Here is a 23,731-nt window from a genome sequence, read left to right as displayed (position 1 = left end):
CACGGGGATGATTTGTTTCACAAATTACCCAAATCTGGGAAAGGCAAAGTTAAGAATGACACTTGTGACTCATGCTATTTTGAAAAAGGCTTTGCTGTTTGCACTGTGATGTGTCAATAGCACATGGAGCTATTAGCGCTGGGCCCTCACGCGCGCACATAAAGATCCCTTTCACACTGTGTTTTTCCTGGTGCTGTGTTTGTCCAACCTCTGGGGCCTTTTGTGAGGCGCTGTATGAGATGCTGGGGAAAAGAAGGGTGCTGCACAAAGTCTAAACTCGTGTTAAAACCTGGGTTTTGTTTAGAATCCTTTGCAAATGAGTGGATAAAGTTTGCTGAATTACGAAGGGAGAAGTAAGGTGGGCTCAAGTAAGGCGGTTCGGTAGCTGACGAAAACTTTCTCCTAGAGAGACCGCTTCTAAACAGCTCTCCGGAGCGTGCTTTTCTCTCGCTCTGTACGATCGTCTCCGTCTGAGCTGCCGCGACGTCCGGGTTTGTCAGCGCTGGTTTGGTGGCCGCCCGCCGTGTGGAACGGCACCGATCGGCTTTCGCTGGAGACGCAGAGCGGCGATCCCCGGGCGCGCACGGCCCCTGCCTCGCGCATGCGCTCTGCGCCCGGGCTATTAGCGTGCTGCTTTGTTAGTAGTTAATACAGAGAGACACAGGAGCATGAATTAAAGATGAAATGTCAGCCCTAACTTTGAATGCTGCTAAGGACTTCAAGAGCTCTCAAATGCATAGGAAACGTTCACCGTTGTCTGATATACCAACTAATTTTGGAAACTTGCAAGGCGTACTGACAGGCAGCATGCTTACTGGAAATTGCACTTATTCGGTAACTTTATTGTGTTACGCATGGTATGCATTTTTTTGCAGGCTCTGTTACAGGTTACTGTACGTGTTCTTTCTAATTTTTTTTTTTTTTTACGTCCAAAATCTTGAATGGCTTCTGAAAACCAGTAGTTTATTGTGTCCGTTAAGTTGCTGCAAATGCACAGTTATATATAACCTTTTGACTGTCTTTCCCTTCATCGTGCAATGAGAACAGAGCACACATTCAGAAAAAGTCAAAAGTAACTAACTTTTGACCTATTCAAAATCACATTTCAGTTGCTGTGCCCCTGAACATAATTTTGGCAAGATCTTGTAGGCCAGGCTTCCAATCTGCAGCAGAAAATATTTTAATTAGCAGAGTACAGCTCATGATGCATGCGTCTTATAATAGATATCTTTGTATGCAAAGGCCTGATCTGGCGCAGACGGACACAGGCGAAGCTGTGTTGCCGTGAGCTCTTCTTTGGCTCGGCCGGGAAAGCAGCAACGCGGTGTACAGGTGTTTCAAGGACACAGGAGGAATTTGTGAATGAGTTCCTAGAAAGGAGGATCTTAACTGTGTTAATCTAATCTCATTTTCTGCATTTCTTATAGTCTATAGCTGCAGGAATCACTGCAAGGTTTTTTTGGTGTTGATGTTTTTGGTTTTGGTTGTTTTTTTTTTTTTTTTTTTTTTTAATTATTCTGGAAAGAGTACATTTATTTTGAAATCTTTCCTCCCTCCCTCGCTTGCTATCTGTTCTGTCCTTTTCCCAGTGTTCCTAAGGAAAATAAATGATTACTCTGTTAGGCACTGAGATGACCAGAAGGCATAGAAAAAAAAAGAGTTGAAATATTTACTCTGCTGAAGTAAATGGGAGAACTGTTATTGATTTCACTGGGGACAGTATTTCACCTCAAGTCTTTCTGAAACTCATTTGAGTATCCTGCCCACTCACCCGTGCCTGCTTCATTGTTAGGAGCCGAATCCATATTCTCCTTGTGACGGTGACATTGCCTGTGACAACTGCCAGGAAGCAGGAAGTGCGATGGCAAGAGTAAACAACGCTGCGTGGTTGTATGTATGTGCAGATGCAGAATTATTTGTGTGAAAATATTCTCAGGGTCATTAAGACATAGGGGTGATGGCATATGGCCTACCCTGTGGAAAACTGTATCTTGTATCGCAAAGTCTAAACATATTGGACGTGAGGCCTTCCAGTGCCGATGCATGGCACCCTGCGAGACGACGCCCTCTCCCACCTGCGTGCTTTAAGCAGGTTTTCCCAGGACTGTACAGTGATTTCCCTGCCGTGGGTACAGCACTGGCAGACTGGCCCGTGAATCCCCAGGCAGGGCTTGGCGGCTCGTTGCCCTGTGACTAGCGGTGGGAGGGGAAGCGCAGGCTGAGCCCGGGGCCTGTAACCCCCCGTGCCTGGGAGCGGTCCTGCCCCAGGCCTGCGGGTACCCGTCAGCTGCTGTCCTCCTCCGCAGCTGCTTTTCAAGAGCAATATCGTGCTTTCGAAATTGGTTGTCAATACTGGATAAGTAGACCTAAGGGTAAAGGATGTCACCTTGGGGTTTTTTGGGGGTGAGCATTGGTTTTGAGTATATGACCGGTGTTTCAAAAGGGACTAAAGTACGAAAGTTTCCCTGCCATTATTTGTAGTACAGCAGTTTCCAGATTGGGATTATTTCTGTGGAGAATGGTGTGCAACATGGTAAACCCGTGTAAAGGGCAAAAGAGGAAATAAAGACACAGAAAACGGTGATTTGCCCAAGGTTACGCAGTCGGTCACCGACATAATGAGGGCCACAACCAAGGTATTCTGAGATTCAGTCCAGTGGTTTATGCTGAATCTCATTTACTCTAATAGGATTACTTACGTGTTTAAAGTAAAGCATGTGCTTAAGTGCTTTGCTGGATCAGGGCCATATTTGATAAGTTTTCAGTGCTGGTGTGAGAGTACATAACTTGACCCTGCATGTGTCTGGCCTGGCAGTGGTTCGGGATAACAGCGATCCACCACTGCTTCATGGAACTGCATGAGTCAAATCATGCTCTGCCTGTTTCTGGAAGAGTCCTGCTGTGATGTGCTAAAAAAAATTTGCCACAAAATAGCTATAAAAATTACAGAAAGTTGAGAGAGACCAGCTGTTGTAAAACATTCTGCTTCTGTTTTGAGCCCTTTTATGGTTCTGCAGATGGAGAATGATTTTTGGACATTTGCTATAGTCGAGTAGTTTTTTCTAAACAAACTTTTTCACTTATTGAAATTACATGTCTTGTACTAAAAATATTTAGGGAACTACTATTCATCATAGCAAATACTTTTTTTTTTTTTTTTTTTTATTGCTAAAGGAACCATAATTCTTATAATGCAATTTGGAAAAGGGAAAACTCCAAAACCTAAACATGTACAGCTCAGTGCTTGACTTATCATTGCATTAAATTCCAGATTCCTTACTTCATTATTTAGCTGTCTACATTTTATAATGTTTATCTCTTCTACACAGATTGTCCTTGAAGGGTACAAATTTCAAACATACATACCTTAATTTAGGCACTAGCATACATATGTGAATGTCAGAGCTCGATGTTTTTGGCTGAAATATTTTGCATTTTACAAAGGAAGCTCAGGAAGGTTATCTTGTTCTTCCAGAGGTAAAGCGAAGACAGCAGTAGTTTAGTAGCACGCTAAACTGGGGCTATAAGTCATTCCTATTAGTGTGTGTCATTAGGAAAAAATGGATTACAGTTATGCAAATGATTGAAAATTACTCTTCTTGCGAATTTAGTATGGCTGTAGATGCATAGGTTTTTCTTTCACCTAGCAGATGGTGAGAGACAATGGGTGCATGTATGCTGTTGAGATAGAAAGCTGTATGCTCACTCATCGTCTGCCCCGCATCTAGGCTGGTTTACACCTGGGCTCTGCTCCGATGCAGGCGGGGAAGTCTCTGGCGACTGGGAGCGGACGTGTGGTGTGGTCATGCACGTACCTACAGTCTGACCATGACAGAGGTGGCCCCAGATGATGGGAGAGTGCCAGAAGGCACCAAGAAGCTCCCACAAAGTAGAGAGTAGAGGTGCATAAGCAGAGACGCAAGTAACGGGTCTTGCTGGAGACAATGTAAGTAAGGGATTGGGGACTTTCTGTTGCAATATCAACTCAGTGAATGCCATTTTGTCTTCGGTATTTCCCACTGACCTTCTGGCACATGTGGCAAGTGTGCCGAACTGCTGCTTTCCCAGAACAGCCCTGCCCTGCCTCTGATATCTCAAAATCTCAGGGCTGTGCAGGCAACTACTGCCGGGGACCAAAAAAGCTCCCAAAATATTTGGCTGTCCAATCCAGCACTAAAAACGTGGCTATATGATTCCCAGTGCTTGGAAGAGGAAGTGCAACGATCGGATGAGTATGTCCACGAGAATACACATTTGTATCACCGCCAGGGGTTGGGTTATGCAGTTTTTGAGGAGTGCTCATGCCGCAGATTTGGTGACATAGCTGAAGAGCTCGCTGTGAAAGGAAACCCCTCCGTGCCTGAGCCAGCCACTGTGCAACACCCGCCGTGCCCAGAATGAGCATCTGTAGCGGTGATACTAATTAGACTGTGCACTATACAATTTTTCTGTTGCTCACGTAATGCAGCTCCTATACTGAATGTACCGTTCCTTATCAAGACATAAGGAGTTGGTTGTATACAAAGTATACTTAGTAGAAGTTGACTTTTAACAATATTTTTTTAGATGTTTTCGTTACAATGGGTTGCAATTGCACTAGTAAGATACTTGCAATAATGTACAGTTATATATGACGAATTTGAGTTTAATGCTTAGATGTAATCTGGAATACTGATGGTGTGTGTGGAAATGACTAGCGGGTGCGTTTTAAAATAATGATAATTTGTTGCAATCACAACTCTGCTGTGTGCATGCCACGGGCAGGGACACCCACTCACGCGTCTGGTTCTAGAGTGAGGAAATGGTGACTAAATCCACCGGGATGAGAAGAGCCTCATTCCCATAGCATCGCCCTCATCAAACGTTGCGCTTCATGCAGAGGTACCGAGTCCGGCCTAACCCTGTAATGAATTATTATGAATTTCTAATAAAATCTAAAATAGAAGCACGGGAAATAACAGCTCGTATTCTTTGGCAGATAGTTGAGGTGAGAATAGCTTGCGTCGACTGTAAGTTGTGTGCCCCATTTGTTGCGGTTTGGCGCAGTGTTTGGCAAAGCGGGGCCAATCCAACTGTGACCTTTGCATCGTGCTGCAGGCTTTTATTAAATTTACAGTTAATACATGCCTATATATAATTTGTTGAATTCTGACACTCCCTAAAAACCTAACTAATGCTATTGAATGATGATAATCTCATTTAAGAGGAGAAGAATTTGTACAGCGCTAATCCTACCTTTTTATCTGTAATCACATTTCTACTGCCGTAAAATTGAGTACTGTTGCACAGCCCTAATAGCAGGGTTGAATTTTCAAATGCTTCAAACTCTTATCTGATAGCCGTCTTCTATACTGTTGCCTGTCTGTGTGATGTATTTATAGAGTGCCAGTCACCATAGTATCTTTGCGATGATTGCTACCAAAATTGAGAACTCTGAGGTGAAAATCTAATCAGGCCTTTAGATAACAATGTCACACAAGAGCCTTCTGGTCTTCGCCACTATGCTCTGTTCAGATGAAGACTTTGATGAGATCATGCTTGCTGCCGGGGTATTCATTATTTATTTTTGTAACAAGATTTCTATTTCATATCTTTTCCACTGCATGTTAGCACCTGTCAAACCAATCCAAATTCTGTTTTGAATGTATTCTCTCTGTTTGCACCTGAAACAATATATGGGAAAATACAGGCGTTGCAGGGCTGCTGAACTAGCAAAACCAAAAGGGGCGACTGTTGTTATACAGCTGCCTCTGCCACAGGTGCCTCGGGTAGCCGAACAGTCGTTTTCATGAACTTCTTCAGACACTTCACGGTAATGGGCGGGCAGGCTGAAAATACTGTTTTCGTCACCTTAAAAATGACTGAGTTTTATGAGCAGGGTGCTGGAGATGTGACTGACCAGTGCTGCAGACTCAATTCTGTTGGAAAAGGCGTGCTACTAAAACTAGATAATATTAGTTTATTATTGAAAATGAAAAATGTTTTAAAAAAACCCAGTTCACTTAGTTTTCAGTCTGTTTGTATGGTCCATGTGCCAGCTATTGGCGTCAGTGTTCTCCGTTTACTCCTGCACGGCCAGTTTGCCCAGCAGCCCGCTTCTTGTTGAAAAGCCCCGTATCGAGTATCAAGAGGGAAAAGCAAAGCTGTCCATTCTCAAAAACTGCCAGTTGAAAGTATCCCTTAGTAACCCTTTAAGCTTGATTAAAAAAAAAGAAAAATCACGGTTAGAAACCTACTTTTATTTTCTTTTCCCCTGGCGCCCCTATCTCAGCTTTGTTTATGCTCATTGGAAACTGATTCAATGTGGGCATCTTTCACTTACTTATATGGGCATTAGATCAGGCCTGCCCTTGGCATTGCACGGCAGAAATTGTTATCAATTCAATGTTGGGTTTTTTTGCTGTTGTAAAGTCATAGCCCTTCTTACTGTCTGGGTCACTACGACCATATATTACCATTCCTGGCCAAAGACTTGTGAGAGCTAAGACTGGGTCTTATGGAAAAGAGTGGGCTGTGACATAGTGAAGTTAAAAGTGAAGGGTGTGCTGGGATGAAATGCTGGGTTTCGGACTGGCAACCTCTGAAGTATAAGGGGTCTGTTTGTCTTCTGCTTTTTTTAAATTGTTTTACTTTTGGGTTATTATTGGCCTGACCTTATCCCCTACTGACTGGGGTGGGAGCTGCAGAGGCAATAGCATGGGTGTCTCCTCACTTTCCTCATCTGCTTTACGGAGTATGTACTTGATGATTATGTAAAATCATTCTGTTAGAGCAGAATATTGCTTGAACAGACATATTTACATTTAGATTTTATTTTCTCTATATTTAATATTCTGAAGAGTTTTGATCAACTGCGCAACCTAACAAAAGGTTGGAAGGGTTTGTGGAAAATTAAGTCTACGTGTAGATGTTTTTGGTTACTTGAAGTGAGTTGTCTTCATCTCTCCATTTGGTTTTCTTAAGAAACTTTTCAAGAGAAACTCTTCTGTGTTGAGCACTCAAAGTGGATATAGTTTACATTGTAATTTTGTAAACAGTTAACATGAGAGAAATTAGAGAGGGATCTAAAAACTAAATAGTTTTAGATATGCAAATTATTAATAAAGTATTTTTTTGTTGGTTTGGGATGTTTCTTTGTTTGGTTTGGTTGGGTTTTTTTGTTTGTTTTGCAAGAAATCCATGCATGGAAACAACCTGAGGTGTATGAATCATCCTTTCTATCCCAATGGAACAACTCCAGTGTTTAAAGTCACTGAATTATATAAAGGTTTGTAGGTTCAGGACATATTTAAACACCTCAGTATTGATTAACTGTCTAATTTTGATATGAAAAATTGTGTTAAAACCATGCAAAAATCAATTGCTGCGTAGTGGAATAGCTTATTTTCAGAGCAGATCATATTTATCTGCTGTTCTTTTCATGCTACTCTCTTTATAGTCATATGGCTCATACAAATAGTTGAATTTTGAATAGTTTAGGATACTGTATTTCAGTATTACTTTGTTATTAATAAAAGTGCTTTTGTTCGACTGTACTTTTATCAGTAAACTTTTACTAATAGAGGATTAGCAGTCCTCTATTTTTTTAAGCTGTTTGCTTGCTTAAATAAATAAGAATTTGAACAGGCATAGGAAAATAGTCATTCTGTTTGCTTTAGTAGGTTAATGCTGTTACTTTTGTGGGTTCTTAGTAAGCATGTGGATGAAATTATGATAATAATAGGCGGTCATGTAAATATAGGGATATCGTGGTATTGATTTGTTCTAGTGGAAAACTTGATAGTTTGTGGTTTCCTACCACAACCCAACATGGTTCCTTTTTCTCCTATTGTTTTGCTTGATATGGGTTGAAATACATTAACCTTACATGAAAAAAAAAAAAGCCTAATCTATACATGGGGCAAAATAAACAGAATTTTTCAATGCATCTTCTGCTCTTTTACACAGCAGAACTGTTACGTAAAAACGAGACTGATCTCAAGACTACGCTGGGCATACCGCAAATGTAAATGCATTGTGAGGTGCAAACACGAGAGCTTAATTTAGATTTTCACTACAAAGTAATCATTAAAGTAAATAATATGTTTGTACCTATGTGACTTTCTGTGGTTTTCTGAGACTTTCCAGTAACTGTATTTCAAATGATAAAATGACGTAATTTGTATCAATTTATTTTGTCCTGCCAAATAATTTACAAGTTCAAGATATTATTAAAGGGATTTAACAGATGCTTCTGCTGCCCTTTCCTTCTGACATTTTTAAAACCTACGTAAAGTTATCTTTCTGCTCCCACGGTGGTGCAGCCGAGACCCAAGGAGTGCGTGTGGAGCGGTAAATCAGACGTTGTGTCCTTCAAGGCAGCCTGGCCTCCGAAACGGCCGCTTGCCTCGTTGCTGCCATGGGAGCGACCTACCTGTTGTTTATGGCAAAGCAGAAGGGCTGGTCAGGAAAGCCACCTTTTTGTTCTTGTACCTTTGTCTAAGCCTTTTTTTAACATGATAGATTTGCGCTGGGGTCTTGGATGCTGCTTGTAAGGTGCATAGGGTATTGTATGGCTTGTTGAAAATATGCGATTGTTGTTTCAAGGCTTTGACAAGCCGTACATACGCGCGTTCTCAGTTCTGATGGTTGTCTTATCTTGGCCTTTTTAAAGGAAAGTTTGAATCAGACGTGTGCATCAGTGGCTTCAGTGAAGTGTTTCCTTTACCCCGTGCTCTCCCAGTCCTAGTGCCTTACTGGGACGATGACTTGCTTCTGAGATTTTTGCCTTTGTGGAGTCAGCTTTTTGGGTGCCTTTTCTGTGAGAGGACCCTTGGAGCGTGCTCTGCGTCAGCACATTCCTTGGGTGGCTTTCTCACGTCCCCTTGGCTCTGCTGCCTGCCTTGGCTTGGGCTCGCTGGCTGAGAGCGCACAGCAAAAACCTGAAGTTCTTGGAGCCACCCACAGCTGGGACAGAATTTCAGTTGACGTGCAGCCCTGACTGAACAAGGTGAAAGGCAGGCGGTGTAATCTAGGGCTAAATACAGCTCAGAGAGATGAATCAAAGACCATACGAAAGGAAAACTTAGTAGTTCCATTCATTAGATGCCAACTCAAGTAGGCAAACCAGCAGCACTCCAGTATTTTGCATACACAGATTTGTGGAATGTCCAGTGTACAGCCTAGGGATGGATCTTGTTCTTCTACCTGTAACTCTTCTCAAAAACCAGCTGTAAGACTGTATTGTGAGCTTCTATGTTTATTTTGCCTCACTCTGCAATAATAGCTTGCCCAGTTTAAGTAGAAAACTGTTTTTCTAAATTTATTCCGCAATTGACTTGTGATAGGATAGCAGCCTTTTTCTGTCTGCTCTGTTAGAAAGTGTTTGAGTAAGGATGGCGAAGATTGGCTTTGACTTCTATCAGCACAAATATATTGCTGGTGATAACATATCATACGAGCGTGCTGCCTATCTGCCTGTATCCTTGTCTCTAGTAAATAGCAGTTTTTCAAGGAAGGTCTCAGAATTTGCCCTTTTGTTAATAGTCTGGCGGAGAGTTTACATACCAGAAAAGAATCCCGATTCTTCACTTGATAACGTATTAAAGGGTTTTTTTTGAGCTTTGCGTCGGTTTTTACAAAGAAAATTGGCAGCTATTACTTGTAATACATGTAACTAATAAAAGTTGAATCGAAAACGTGACTCCTGTACAGTCACACATTTTTAAAGCACAGACAATGTGTATTCGTCTGTATCAGTTCTAACAATCTTCCACTGCTTGGAAGATGTGGGGGGAGGCTATTTGCTGCTGTACAGGATACATACATCAGGGTACATCCATCTTCTTTGGAGATCACAGGGCTCCTGATCATTGCTTGTAACTTTTGGTTTGCTAATTAACTGAATTCCACGATAGCTCTCTGCATCATATTCCACATTATTTGTGTGTTTATGCAGAATTATTTATAAACAAAAGTTTTTAAGCTTATTCCATTTTGAGGCATAAGTGAGAGCGATGGTAGCGAGCTTGATTCATATTGTGACTAACTGCAGGTGAACATTATGTTATGCCTCATTCTCAGTGTGTCTGTGACTCAAAAATGATAATAAACTCCATTAAAGTACCATGACATCAATAGAGTGAGTATTTAAAATTCATGTGAGAGGATAAAGTCTAGAAATCATAAGAACATAATAGCTATCCATATAATTTTAGACTATATAAAGTATTTGTAGATCTCCTGAGTTTCATTTGTTCTCTGCATGGGTGAGAACTGATACCAAGCATACAGCTTGCTTTCTGCCCCCCAGATGTAGCCTTTTTCTCTTAAAATAAATGGGAAAGTAAAGAAGAAGGAACAATTTCCATGGAGCAAAATCAATTCTGGTCCTTCAGAAGCATGAACTCAGATTGATACTTTGCAGCTGCAGTGAGTAAAAGCAACGCACCGCACATCTAGCACAGAATTTTGACAGTGAGACATCTTTGATCTCCTACTTCTTTTTAACTAAGTTTTTTCCATTTCTTCTTATTTTGTTGAGTCTTACTGTTTTATTGCATCTTCCATACTGCTGTGGTAGGAACCAGTCACTGCATTCTCTGCGGCCAAAGGAAATGGCCATTTGCTGATACAGAAAAAGGATAGAGAAATGGCTGTGAAGCACCTTAATGAGCAAGAGGGAATGGTGGCTAGGGATCGAGTTCTGGGTGGTGTTTGGTTTGTGTTGTGGGTGGGTTTTTTTTTTTTGGGGGGGGGGGGGTGTAGAGGGAGAAGAGGGGGAAAATACATGTTATTCGCATTTAAAGTTTTTCTATGCATATTGGAGAACTGGTCTTTGGTTCTAGTTTGATCAAAAGAAAGAGACAGGTTCGTCTTGTCTTCTCTGTTCGGTTGGTTTATGGCACCCGAGCAAAGGAGCTCCTGTCTGCAGCTTTTTTCTGAAACTCTAGTTGCCAGGGATCTTTGAATGAGAAATAAGAAATAACAAGATTTTAGATGATGAATCTCAGTGTGTATGCTAGAGCAAGGCCAGTTGCTTTATTGATCCCAACTACTGAAGTTTTCCCTGTGAAGGTGATTTATGTTTATCTTAAAAAAAACCACCCAAACAATCAATGAGAGAAACAAACTGAATTTCGTGTAAGAGCTGATTAAAAACATACTCAACTTTCTCTTTCTCATCCTTACTTTCTAAAATCTTCTATGGATTCAAAAGAAAGGGGTGCAATCCTGCTCTTGCGCATAGGAATATACCCTCTTTGAAGAAGAGAGATGTTTCTCTTTGAATTGAGCTTCATAAACTTGCTGGAAAAAATTCAGCTCGGAGGATGTATTTTGAAGTAGTAGTTTCTTGGGCACTGAACCGTTCATTTCCTAAAAGGATAAAGCCACTTCTTTGTACCCGCTGACAAAACAAAGGAGTCAGTACTGATAATATGTTACGTGGGGACAGGCTGTAATGTTGGTAAGCGCTACTCTGGCTGCTGAAAAGCACCAGTTCTATCTGGCCTCTCGTCCTTACCAGAAGCAACACGGCTGCCTCACTGGAAAGCATAAAAATGGTCTCCACTTGGTTTTGTCTGCACTCTTACTAAATAAATGAATCATGATTATGTTTTCTCCAGCTTAGATACCAAACGAAAGTGAAGCAAAATGCTATATTCAGCTGCTTCAAGTTGGGAAGGTCTAGATAATCTTCATCTCTGAAGTGTGAAAGAACTGACACATAAAATTGCAGGTCTGGCAGCAAGTTGTGTGTTTTTTGGTTTTGTTTTTTTTTTTTTTTTTTAATAAGTACCTTGAAGTTGGAGAATTTATTTTTTCATAAGAAAAGAAGACATAAGAAACCTGAAGTATCTGTGCTTTAACGGTAATACTGGAAACAGCAGGGTGAGAGAGAAGACAGTGTTGTTCCGAGCGTGGCTGTATAAACACTGGCTATGAGCTTAGACTGGGAATGAGAAGAAAACCTTTGTCTTCCAGAGGAGTAAGGTGCTGAGGCAGCCTTCCCCTAGCAAAGGAGCGGTAGTCACTTTTACGGCTCTGACTTTATGCTAAATATTGGCTGAAACAGGGACAGTGGGGTTGATTGTCATTTTAATCTTGTTTAATGTGGTTCTTTTAGGCTTCATGTTTACATTCCTAAACATGTGATACTGAAGTTGTGTTATGCACTCTCTGATCCCACGTGAGTCTCTGATTTGGACAAGGCAACCGGAGATGTGATAGTTACTGGCAGACTCAACAACGATTTTGGAGTTATGCATAACAGCTAGTAAAGAAAATTCACGTCTGAAGGCTAATTTTATAGTGGAAAACTTATAAATGAGATTTATAGATGCTGGGGAGTTACCTAGTGTCTGTGAACACGGAGAGACTACTTAGTTCTTCTTCCAGAAATGGCGTGCGTTTCCTTGGTGGGGGGGGTTCGGGCCTTTAAGTGTCTGAAAGAGGTGATGGAAAAATCCACATCTAGAAGTCTGACAGTCTGTAGAAGCATGGTATCGAATGATTAGACAGTTTGTCTTGGTGTGGGCGTTTTGAGAGCGCATATCAGATAATCATGTGCTTCCTTACCTCCGTGCTCTGCTAACTGGGAACTGCCTCACTTCCAAGGTTCTAAAAATATTCTGCTCTTGCGGATCTGAACGAGCACTTCACTTTCAAAAAGCTTTTGGACAGTGGAACTAAGCAGCGCTTCAGAGAGGTATATGATACGCTCGCAGAAATTTGCAGCCCATCTTAATATCCATTTGTGTTCTTGAGCCATGCAAGTCTGTTTCTCTTCTCTAGAGGTCATAAAGGTTGAAAATGATGGTAGTGCATATCTTTATTTTGCCTTTAATCTGTGAAGGCAGAGTATGTAGTCTTGTTTGTGTAAAAAGTTCCATCTGCCAGCACCGTTGTAAATATCCCAGCCTAGGAAGGAGCAGCTACTGCACCCATGTGCTTCTTTGCAGATAGACTCCTCCACCCCAAGTTTGGACACTTAATTACTCATAGCCTGTTTGTGTGGCAAAAGGAAAACTCTGACTGCCTCATGCAGTTGGTATTTTCTGCCACGTAGAACGTAGCCTCTTCATTTTTAGATTTAAGCAAAGCTGGTGACAGTAGCAATTGTTTTTATATATACAATAGAAGTGGAATTACAGTGGAGTAAATGAAGGATTAAATTATGGATTACTAGTTAATGTCAAAGGTACATAGGTACAGCATAATTCCATTCTTTCAATCTTTCCTTGAAAAGTCCAGTTTATAATCCTATTTAGGTGGCAAATTGATGAATTTTATACAACTCCTTATATCATTTTATAGAGTATTTGGGCTTGTAGACATAGTGATGAAATACTATGGCTAGAGTTGCAAAGATACTTCTATCTTAACTTTACTAATTCCGTAAATTAATTTAAAAGGAATTCAGTTATAAAAGAGCTCTTGTATCAATTTTCTGTAAGCAGATTAGAAGTTCTCGAGAATGCAGCATTCCCAGGATATGCTTTATGCTGTATACTGTGATGTTCAGTTGTATATGTTTTTAGTCCAGTATACAAACATAACAACGTAATTTCTTCGCCACTCATACAGGGAAATTTCTGCTGTCCTCTGTGATTATTATTATCTCTTTCTAATTGCTCTTATGACTTTTTTTTTCTGGTATATTTCCTTTTCCTAGTGTATTATATGATACAAAAATGTAGGTGGCATGTTTTTCACAGGAAGAGTGGTCGGGCATTGGAATAGACTGCCCAGGGAGGTGGTTGAGTCACCATCCCTGGATGTGTTTAAGAGACGTTTAGATGTGGTGTTGGGGGATATGGTGTAGGGGAGAACTTTGTAGAGTAGGGTAGATGGTTGGACTTGATGATCCCAAGGGTCTCTTCCAACCTAGACAATTCTATGATTCTATGTGTGTTCATTTTAAACAAAGATTATCTGGTGACTTCCTGAGGCGGTCCTCTGGTTGGAGCATATAAAGTTGAAACTTCCTCCAATTAATTTTTTTTTTTTAAAGTTGCATTAAATAAGGCTAAAACTGAGCAGAAGTTGTATGTCAACAAACAGTATCTTGAGAATTCTTCAACTGGGGTGGAATCAGTTTAGTTACTGTTTACAAAAGACATGGCCCCAAATATGCGTACAATAGTCCAAGACCTGGTAAATCACAGATTGTTTTGAAAGCCTCTCATTTGTAGCACTGAACATGGTAGGCTGATGGTTTTGGAAGCCATCACTTGGTTGGACTGGTTTTGAGTCTCAGACTAAAGAAGTCTGTAGATTAATTTTGGAAGTCCATAAAAATTTTAAAAGTAGCAAATATCTGCTAGTTCTGATTTTTTAAGAGTTGGATGGCTCTGTCTGGACACCAGTAGCCTCACTTTAGAGGTCTGCTTCTTTGCGTTTGCGGCATGATTTCCTGCGAATTACTGAACTCTGAAATGTACTGTGAAGATTTGCTGCTTGGGGATAAGGCGGTTTGAGCGCAAAGATCTTATTGTCAAGATTCATTGCTGCTATTTCTTACCATGTCTTGGAACAGGTACATAACTTTGTGCAACTGAAGTGTGATTAAAAACCAGTATACAATGTTTTAGGGGGTTCTAGCTTTGTCTGTTTTTGCAGTGTGGGTTCACTCCTTGGAGTTAAACTTTGAAGCAGGTGGCTGGAGCCGATGTAAAAAATTTTCTTCAAAGCCTCAATTATCCAAAGTAATGATTCTTCCTACTTCAGCTGCTTAATACTAACAATAGGATTTTATTTGTTTATGCTCATGCAACAAATTGGCAATTAAGTATTTTATCTGGATGAAAAAATGAAGAATAAATGTTTTCTTTTTCTCGTAAAGGGGACTTTAAAAAAGGGTCTGGGAGATCTGTGAGGCTCTTTTCGCATCGCAGAACCCTGGAGCTCAGCGTCAGGTGCATTTATCCTCGGCCTGATGTATCAAAAACTTTTTAAGGTGTACTGGTTTGAGAGAGATGGGCTGGGGTCTGACTGGCTGGGCAGCGGGTCCTGGTGGGTAGTAACATAAATCAATAACCAGGAGCGAGTTCAGGGAGGGCCAGCAAGATGGTCAGTCCCTGGTGAACTTGCCTTGTGAGTTTAGAGAGCGGGAGCTTGTCCAGCCTGGAGAAGTGAAGACTTCAGGGGACCTGAGAGCAGCCCCACTACCTGTGAGGAGATGGAGCCGGGCTCCTCGCCTGGGGTACGTGGCGGCGGGATGAGAGGCAACAGGCAAAAATTGAAATTAGAGGTTCAAACTGCATATAAGGGGGGAAAAAATCACTTTGAGGGTAATGGGGTATTGGAACAGGTTGCCCCAAAGGGTTCTCTCTATTCCTTGATGGTTTTTAAGACCTGACTGAAGAAAAGCCTCGTGCAACCAGTTCCTGAATTCAGTGTGCTGTGAGCAGAGGTTGGATTAGAGATCTCCTGATGCCCCTTCCAACCTGGACGATCCTGTGATTGCACAAGGTGAATAGGTAGCAAAGATTACTTTGATCCTCCCTGTACTCTTTCAGAAAAACATGGATCTGGAAGAGTGGCATTGTTTCACCCTTTGCCTGGAAAGTCTGTGCAGTGGGAGAACCGAACGCTTGTTTCGTATTTCGGCTAGCTCTCTTAGCGCTGTTGGTGAAGAGTTTGCTTTCAAGTTGAAGAACTAGGATGGGAATCCCAGTCCTGCAGGGTGTGCCTGTGCGTGCTGGTGTGAGTGAGCTGATGGTTGTGACCTGTCTAGAGCATATGGATTTAATACAGCTGGCTGGATACCTCTGCCTTTGTAGTGGCGTGTTAGCTCATGACATCCTAAAAGAATTTTGTTTAGCACCATATACCCTTGCTGTAAGGGGTTGGTAGTTAGAGCCCATCAGTTTGGTTTGGCAGATGTAACAGTGTAGAAAATAAGTGTGCAAAGACTGTTCCTTTCAAAATCCAGTCTGGAATATGTGTCGCGGGTACCTGTTAGCTTTTTATATATGTGACTGGGCTGCTGGTTCTATAATTCAGTTTTAGAGTTTCTTCTTTCATTCTTTCTTCAGAATTATAGTCATGTGATATTTCGATTTTTATTCTCTTTACTTTTTAGAAAAAGAATTTCCTCTAAACCCCGTTACTTTTGACGTATAGAAAAACAAATCACATTAGTTTAGCACAAATTTGGAAGTGTAAAGTAGTTTTCCGAGCAAATAAAACTCTGTTGCGCACAACATTCATGGAAGAATGTTTCTTGAAGGACGCTGTTAACTTAAGTAGGCGTTAAATACTGCATTCTTCATTTCTTCTTCCTCTCTAGTTTGATGCCAGTTGCTGCTGGAGTGGAGGCTAAAGTGCCCATGTATGAGAGGAATGGGGAATATGGTGAACTTTAAAATCATAGATGGAATAATTTGGTACTTTTTAAAGTCCTAGTTCCAGCCTAAATGCTCGTGGTATGTAATGGTACCCAAAATGTTTGCGTGCAGTAGGGTATTTTGGATTCTGCATTTAAGACGCTAGAAAAGTGTCTGATTTTCAGAGGATGGGTATTACGGTTATGAAGACGAAGCCCTTTAAAATGTCACACGTCCATGTCCAAACCCCTCCCCCTAATCACCATCTGTATTGTAATAAATTAGGCATTGACTGTTTAGTGTGATCTGAGAATAGGAAGTGTGAGAATCACCACGGTAGTGATTCACATCATCACGACAAGAGAGCAGCCTAAGCAAATTGCTTTGTTGGGGGGTGGGGATGACGGGGGGACGGGACCCCAACACTGAAATTGAAAAGAACTCGTGATTGTCTTTCAAAACCGAAGATTTCACTGTCATTGAGGTCTACTGCGAACACTGAAAGGAGTAGTAGGTTGAAAAGAAAGTATCACCACTTTTAATATCTTAGTACATTTCAAAGCAGCCGTATCCTTACTAAAGTATTTTATAATTGCATCAATTTATTAATCAGAAATAATTAGCTTTTCCAGGTTTAGAGATATTAATCACAGAAGTCGTAGAGAATACGGACCAGGATTTCCTACATCTGGCAAAAACATGGTGCGACCTTTCTGGAAATGGAGCTTTCCCTGTGTTCTTTTGTATGAGTTAATAGAAACCCTCCTTGAAGAAGGATACTCATCAAAGAATGTTTTATGAAACTACGAAACAGAAAAACAGTACTCATAAACTCTGTTGGATTCCAAGAGTTATTACATTTTACATCATATACAGTTTATTTTTCCAGATGCCACAGTTCAAAATAATGTATTTTTAATACTACTTGTAGAATTCTACAGATTCATAATAGCACGTGACATGTTAATATCCTCGATGACATCCTACTGGTCATATCCAACTGTGATAAACAGTTGTATATGCTATTTAAGTGACATCTATTATAAAAATAAGGATAATGCAAGAGGATGCAAACAATCCCTTAAATTTGTAAAGACTGTTACAAATCTTGAATGTTAATTTGAAGGAAAAAGTACACGCTAATGCTAAGTTTATGCCTTCAGTTAATAGTCCTTTATTCCTTCAGGAAAAAAAATCAAGCAGCTATACTTTAAATGAATTTAATGAACTGCAAAGAGTGACATTTTCACTATAAAAGTCACACTTCATTTAATGAAGTAGTTAAATATTGATGCTATATTAAAATACAGGCTGAATAAAAATGGCAATATGGTTTTCAAAATAGAAATTTGAGCTGTTTTTTTTCTTGTTATATTGAAAATTTCATGAACTGAGAAAAGGGAAATACAGCAGAATATCTCCATAATAAACACAAAGCGCTTTGTTGAAATAACATTAAAGTTGAAAGACACAACCCCGTAAAAGCAAGGAAATTAAGTCCCTACTCTTAACTCAGCCTCTTTGTGCTTAAGCACTGAATCTCTTAAACGAATGGATCCAATGTTATCAGCATTCAACGTGCAGTATTTTCTAAAATTCTTGGAAACCGAGACAGATTGTAACCTTGTGCCACAGGTGGCACATAAAAGACCTAGGCATGTGTTTACCCAGGATGAATGGCTGTGTCATGATACTGTTTGATCTTAATTCAAAGTAATTGTGTTTTAAGTGCTATGATTTCGATGTCAATGTTCTGGCAAAGCTGTGTTGCCTGTGTTGTGCTTCCACACACTTCTGTTGATATCATTTGAATTTTCAATTTCATTTTTATATCTGCACTTTCACCATAACAACATAATATTGACAGTGGATAAAGGAATACTGCTGACAAAAATGGCTGAGGTTTTTCCCAGCTCCAACGCCTACATGATGGTAAAGGGAAAAGAAAACAAGAATGAATCTTACCATAGATGGGAGTGGGAACAATGATTGAGTGATGATATGATTGGCTTCACTTTGATGGATTGAATTATGTTGTACTGTACTTCCTAAAGCTGTACTGATTCTGACATCAGGCTTCTCTGTGTATTAAATACTGAGGATGACATCTTTGGCCCATGGAAGTCAATGGCAAAACTCCCGTTAATTTCAGCTGTCTGTGATTTCATTCGCAGTGGCTGACTTGTAAAACAATGGCAAATTGATTTAGTACTTTTTTTTTTCCCCTTGGGAAAGATCTGTAGTCCATGTAAAATGATTTGTCTTTTGACTTTCATGCTCTTACTCTGCAAATATGAATTCTAATTCAGGATAAATATAGTCTCATTTCTTTCCCTTAACTATTATCATATAAACATCAAAGATGACGGAAGAAAGTGGAGCTCGTTTGAAAGTGCTAGGTTGTATACACAGTTACATATGGAATTACTAATAGAAATCACTGATAAGGAATGCAGCTTTCCTACGGAAGACTGATATATCATTTCTGTGACTAGCTGCTGTCAGGTGTGGTCTCTACATGTGTTGGTGGAAATGTGGTTTAGATGTTTGGGTTCTTTTCCCCCGTATATGCAAACAGTTTTCCTTTATAACAACAACAAAAAAGAAAACATTGGTACCTGAAGAACCAATTATGGAAGTGTATTTGTATTTGGAAGACATGCGGTATTTGTGTTTATGATAGTGATCCTCAGAATTCTTCCTAAGGTGCTAGGTCCGGATCTGTTTGTGTAGTTTGGTCTCCTGGTATTTTGCCACAGCAAGCACTGAAGCCATGTACTTAATAGAACATAAAATTTTGTAAGGTAATATATAAAATCACCAAGATTTACCTTGAATTAACAGAGCATTGAAGAATTTCTCCCTCTTCCAGACGTCCTGCCAGTAAAAGGAAGAAAATGGTTGTCGAATAAAAGTTCATGCTGTTCATTGTCCTAAACTCATTCAGGTTCAGCTATAGTTGCGGCTCTTGGTTGCTGATCTGCTTCCTCCTTAAGGCAGTGGTCCCACTGAATAGAAAAAGATAAGGCATAACCCAAAGACAAACACTTGGAGACGTGTTTAGCAATCTCTGTCTTTATGTAGGTAAAGCTTTAAAGAAAGAATTGCAAAAAGTACCTGAAAAGGTATTTCTATACTGCAGAGATTCAATAGTTACGTATTAGAATGCTAATATTAAAACTGCAGCAGTACTGCTGCCTTTAACAGTAGTATAGGGAAAAATGTTTTATTAAAGACTAATTTCACTAGTTATTTAAGAAGTAGCTGGCTTTGCACACATTAATCTCTCTTTCTTTTTAATTCAAGGTTGATGGTCTAGGTCTTACACATTGTATTTGTGAATAGGGCACTCAATAACTATGCAAAATATCTATTTCTCCCATGGGAATCTGTGCTTTGATATATTCTGATCCTTATTAAATTTAAACAGGATCAAATTTATACAGCTTTGGCAGAGATTTATTAAAATACACTGAGTGGACAGCTTGTGGGAGTGCAGTGTGCTGTAATAACATATGCCTCTTACCAGAGAATAGTAATTATTGAGAATCAAATAAATCTGTAGGAGGTTAAGTATATATGGAAAAGATATCAATTGTAGTTTCCTACAACCAGACAGAAGTACTGTCTGAAGATTTGTTGCTGTATAAAGAAATGAACCGGCCTTATAAACCCCTAAATATTTGAAATGTCATTTACCAACAAAGCTAATATTCATCCAGTCTTCAAAAAATGTTAATGACATTTGCTCAGTACCATTAAATTAGTTGTTTAGTGCTCTTCATCTGCATAAGCAGCTATTCACATTTCTACCAAAGATTTATTAAATGTAATTGAAAACAAAGTTTTGTAAATGTCTTTTCTTAATCAGGATCATTGTGTCCTTGGAAAGGAAATCCAAAACAATGGTTGCAGATTAAGCAAATAATTTTTTTAAAGTTAAAAATATATTATATGACATTTGTCATTCATCCAAAGTTCAGCAATGGTCTGTTTAAGATTAGATGCTTTAACCTTTTAAATTGTTGTATGTGGTAATTCCACTAGCATAAGCACTGGAAAATTGATAGGTGGGTCAGTAAAAGCGGTAACTTCTGGCATAGTTGTGGTTCGAGTGAAGCTTCTGTATTTTGTGAGACAATTATTTGGAATTTCAAAGCTTGAGACATGCAAAAATGGTAATTTTGTCACTAAACATGGAAAAAAAGACAAACAAACCATCCGTGGGTAGGTGGGAGGGCAACAACATATATCCTGTCCCTGTCTTCACTGCTCCTGGCAAAAAGAGCCACGGTTGCATGTAAAGACAGGAGGATTTGGAGGAATGCATTCAAGTTTGTGAATCCTGGGGAGGGTGTCCTGTGCGCTCAGGGAACGTAGCAGAGACGGTTGGGTGGTTCTGGGTCTTTCGTGGTTTGGATCTGCCAAACAGATTTTTCTCTGGAAGGCCAAAAAAAGAGGTCTCTGCCCACTCCACACTGGTTCCTTCAGTTACTTATGGAGTTCTCTACCTTGTTTTCCAGCAGTCGTCTTTACCGATTATTTCAATCTGAAATAGATTTGGTTTTGAAGCTGTAGTTAAAAATCTGTAACTTTTGTGCCGTAGTCATTTGTACTAAGCCGTTACCGTGATTTCTATGGGTTAGGGATGTTGGAAAGTTAGCAGTATCCAAATGGACTATCTGTTATATACGTGCGGGAGCGGGATTCCGCACTAATGTGGCCTTTGGACTCTGGGCTGTGCTAGAGATGGTTTAAGGAGTAGGACGCCATTCGGACTATTCTACTTGTGTTTCTCCCTGTGGCATGACAGGAATGGAGTCATTTCAGCGGGAAATGTATTTCTCGGGGGTTATTGTATTAAGAAAGTGACTTTTTAACGAAAATGCATTTAGATCGAACTTCTATTTTATTTAAAACTAGTACCATCAGAATACCTCTGCATTTTATTATGAACAGCTAGTGAAAGCTGCTTAGTTTCTTGCTGTGAAATGTAAAAGATATTAGTTTTGGTAAAAATCTTTATGCTTAAACAATTACATCCTTTTCAAAAATTTCACTGATTTACATTGATGTAGATGTGATAGAAATCTAGTTCACTCCTTATCAAATTGCTGGCGGTTCTTTTATTAGTCTTTTGTCCTGTTAGTCGTCCTCCTCCTGTGGTTCCAAACATAGTTCAAGATTTTTCTAAATAAACTAATGAAACCTGATTACTTTGAGCTAGCAAGTGTATTCTCTTAAAATAACGTTTGTGCTGTTTCTGTCCTTTGTTATAGGAGAAGAAATGCTGTGTATTTGTTAAAATAAAAGTCAGGGCATTTGGTTCCAATCCTGTTTCGGTTATTACATCCCTGTACGACCTTGGGCAAGCTGTTTATTGTGCCTGTCCCTCACTGACTTTTTCTATGAAAATAGAGATGATAATATATAGGCACCTCCTGGTAGTGCTCTGAAGCTTAATTCACTGCTATCTGGGAGGGCTGAGCCCTGCCTTGGCACTGCTGCAGGCATTTCTAGACATTCATGCATATTATGACTGTGCATAATATATGTTGTTCTATATTAAGTATATATGTATATATAACGTGTATCAGCATGTTTGACTACCGTCCTGTATAATTATAATTTATATTAATGAGTCATCTTGTGACACTACTGACATTTTTGTTTCCATTTATGATTATAGTAGAATAAAGATGTAAAAGTAGGAGCAAATTCTTTTTCTGAAATCCACAGGTGTTTTGACTTAGAATGTCTATTTCTGTGGGTTCCAGAACTTTCTTTTTTTTTTTTAAAGTAGGTATGCTGTAGCAATATACACATGGAATTTAATTTATATGGGGTTAATACAAACAGAAGAGTTATGCTAAAAAGAGGAAATGCGAAGTGAAATAACTAGAATAGCCATCTGCATACATCATTATGCAGATAGCAATACCGTATGGTGGGTAGCTGTCCAATTATCCTATATTTTGGTGTTCAAGCTGTATGGGATCAAATGATTGTGGAATAAAACTGGAATCTGATGTGCTGCAGTTCTCAGAAAATCTTCATCTCATCTGTTAAATATTTCTAGGTCATGCTTTTCATTTTCTAAGCGAATTAAAGAAAACACAATGTTTTGCAACTGATTCCTGTTGTGTTTTCTTGGGAATATACTGATTTCCTTTCGTGCATTATAGATTAAGGAGTACTTTGCTTATAAACAGACATAAGACAGTTTATAGTTTAACCACAGGAAATTTATTATTCAAAAAGATAGTTTTTTTTGTTGATAGAGACGAGCCACATTATGTTGGTTTGTGTTTACTTTTATTAAATCTGATATGTGATAGAAAAATTGTAAATCTTTTGGGGGTTTAAAGTGTTTTATAAGGATAATAATCTCTTAAAATGATTTCCTCTTTTAATGGCTCAAATAAAATGTATTGCAATAAGCTATTAGGCTATGAATTTATTCATAGAATCAGAATGGTTTTTAGGTTGGAAGGGACCTTTAAACATCACCCAGTTCCACCCCCCCGCCATGGGCAGGGACACCTCCCCCCAGCCCAGGTTGCTCCAAGCCCCGTCCAACCTGGCCTCGAACACCTCCAGGGATGGGGCAGCCACAGCTTCTCGGGGCAACCTGGGCCTGGGGCTCACCGCCCTCACAGGAAAGAATTTCTTCCTAATATGTAATCTAAATCTGCCCTCTTCCAGTTTAAAACTGTTACCCTTCATCCCATCGCTACACTCCCTGACAGAGTCCTTCCCCAGCTCTCCTGTAGGGCCCTTTAGGTCCTGGAAAGCTGCTATAAGGTCTCCCAGGAGCCTTCTCTTCTCCAGGCTGAACAACCCCAACCCTCTCAGACTGTCTTCATAGCAGAGGTGCCCCGGCCCTCTGATCATCTTTGTGGCCTCCTCTGGATGTGCTCCAACAGGTCCATGTCCTCCTTATGTTGGGACCCCCCGAGCTGGAGGCAGCACTGCAGGGGGTTCTCCCCAGAGCAGAGCAGAGCAGAGCAGAGGGGCAGAATGCCCCCCCTCGCCTGCTGGCCACGCTGCTGGGGATGCAGCCCCGGGGTGCCAGTGCCTTTCTGGGCTGTTGAGCGCACATTTCCAGGTCATGTTGAGCTTCTCATCAACCAACACCCCCAAGTCCCTCTCATTCATCACAGTAAATAAAGTTGGCACAGTGACTTATAAAAGATCAATGTCTCTGTTGGTATCTTCAGGGTCAAACAGTCATCGCTTTTTACTTTGAGTTGGTGCTACTGTCTATATGCTTTACTACGGGCCCTCATAGAGGGGGATATTCTTGACTGTATTGAGGGGATTATGAAGGATTTAATTTTCTTTTTTACTAAAATTTTCTCTTGTCCACAGTATTTGGACATTTTGGATAATGCAACAATAAAATTTGTTTGCAGATGTAA

The 23,731-nt window shown here is 40.1% G+C and overlaps 1 protein-coding gene across 1 annotated transcript in view; it reads left to right on the top strand.

Annotated features, from left to right (window-relative positions):
- Window positions 1-23,731, top strand: part of TOX3 (TOX high mobility group box family member 3) — a gene marked incomplete at both ends in the record, with an annotated part of 79,141 nt that overhangs the window by 911 nt on the left and 54,499 nt on the right. The window lies entirely within an intron of this gene.

Source organism: Vanellus vanellus (genome assembly GCF_965231255.1).
Source record: "Vanellus vanellus genome assembly, chromosome: 12".
Taxonomy (NCBI): Eukaryota; Metazoa; Chordata; class Aves; order Charadriiformes; family Charadriidae; genus Vanellus; species Vanellus vanellus.
Note: the sequence above shows the minus strand (reverse complement) of the source record. Positions and strands in the feature narration are given on the sequence as shown.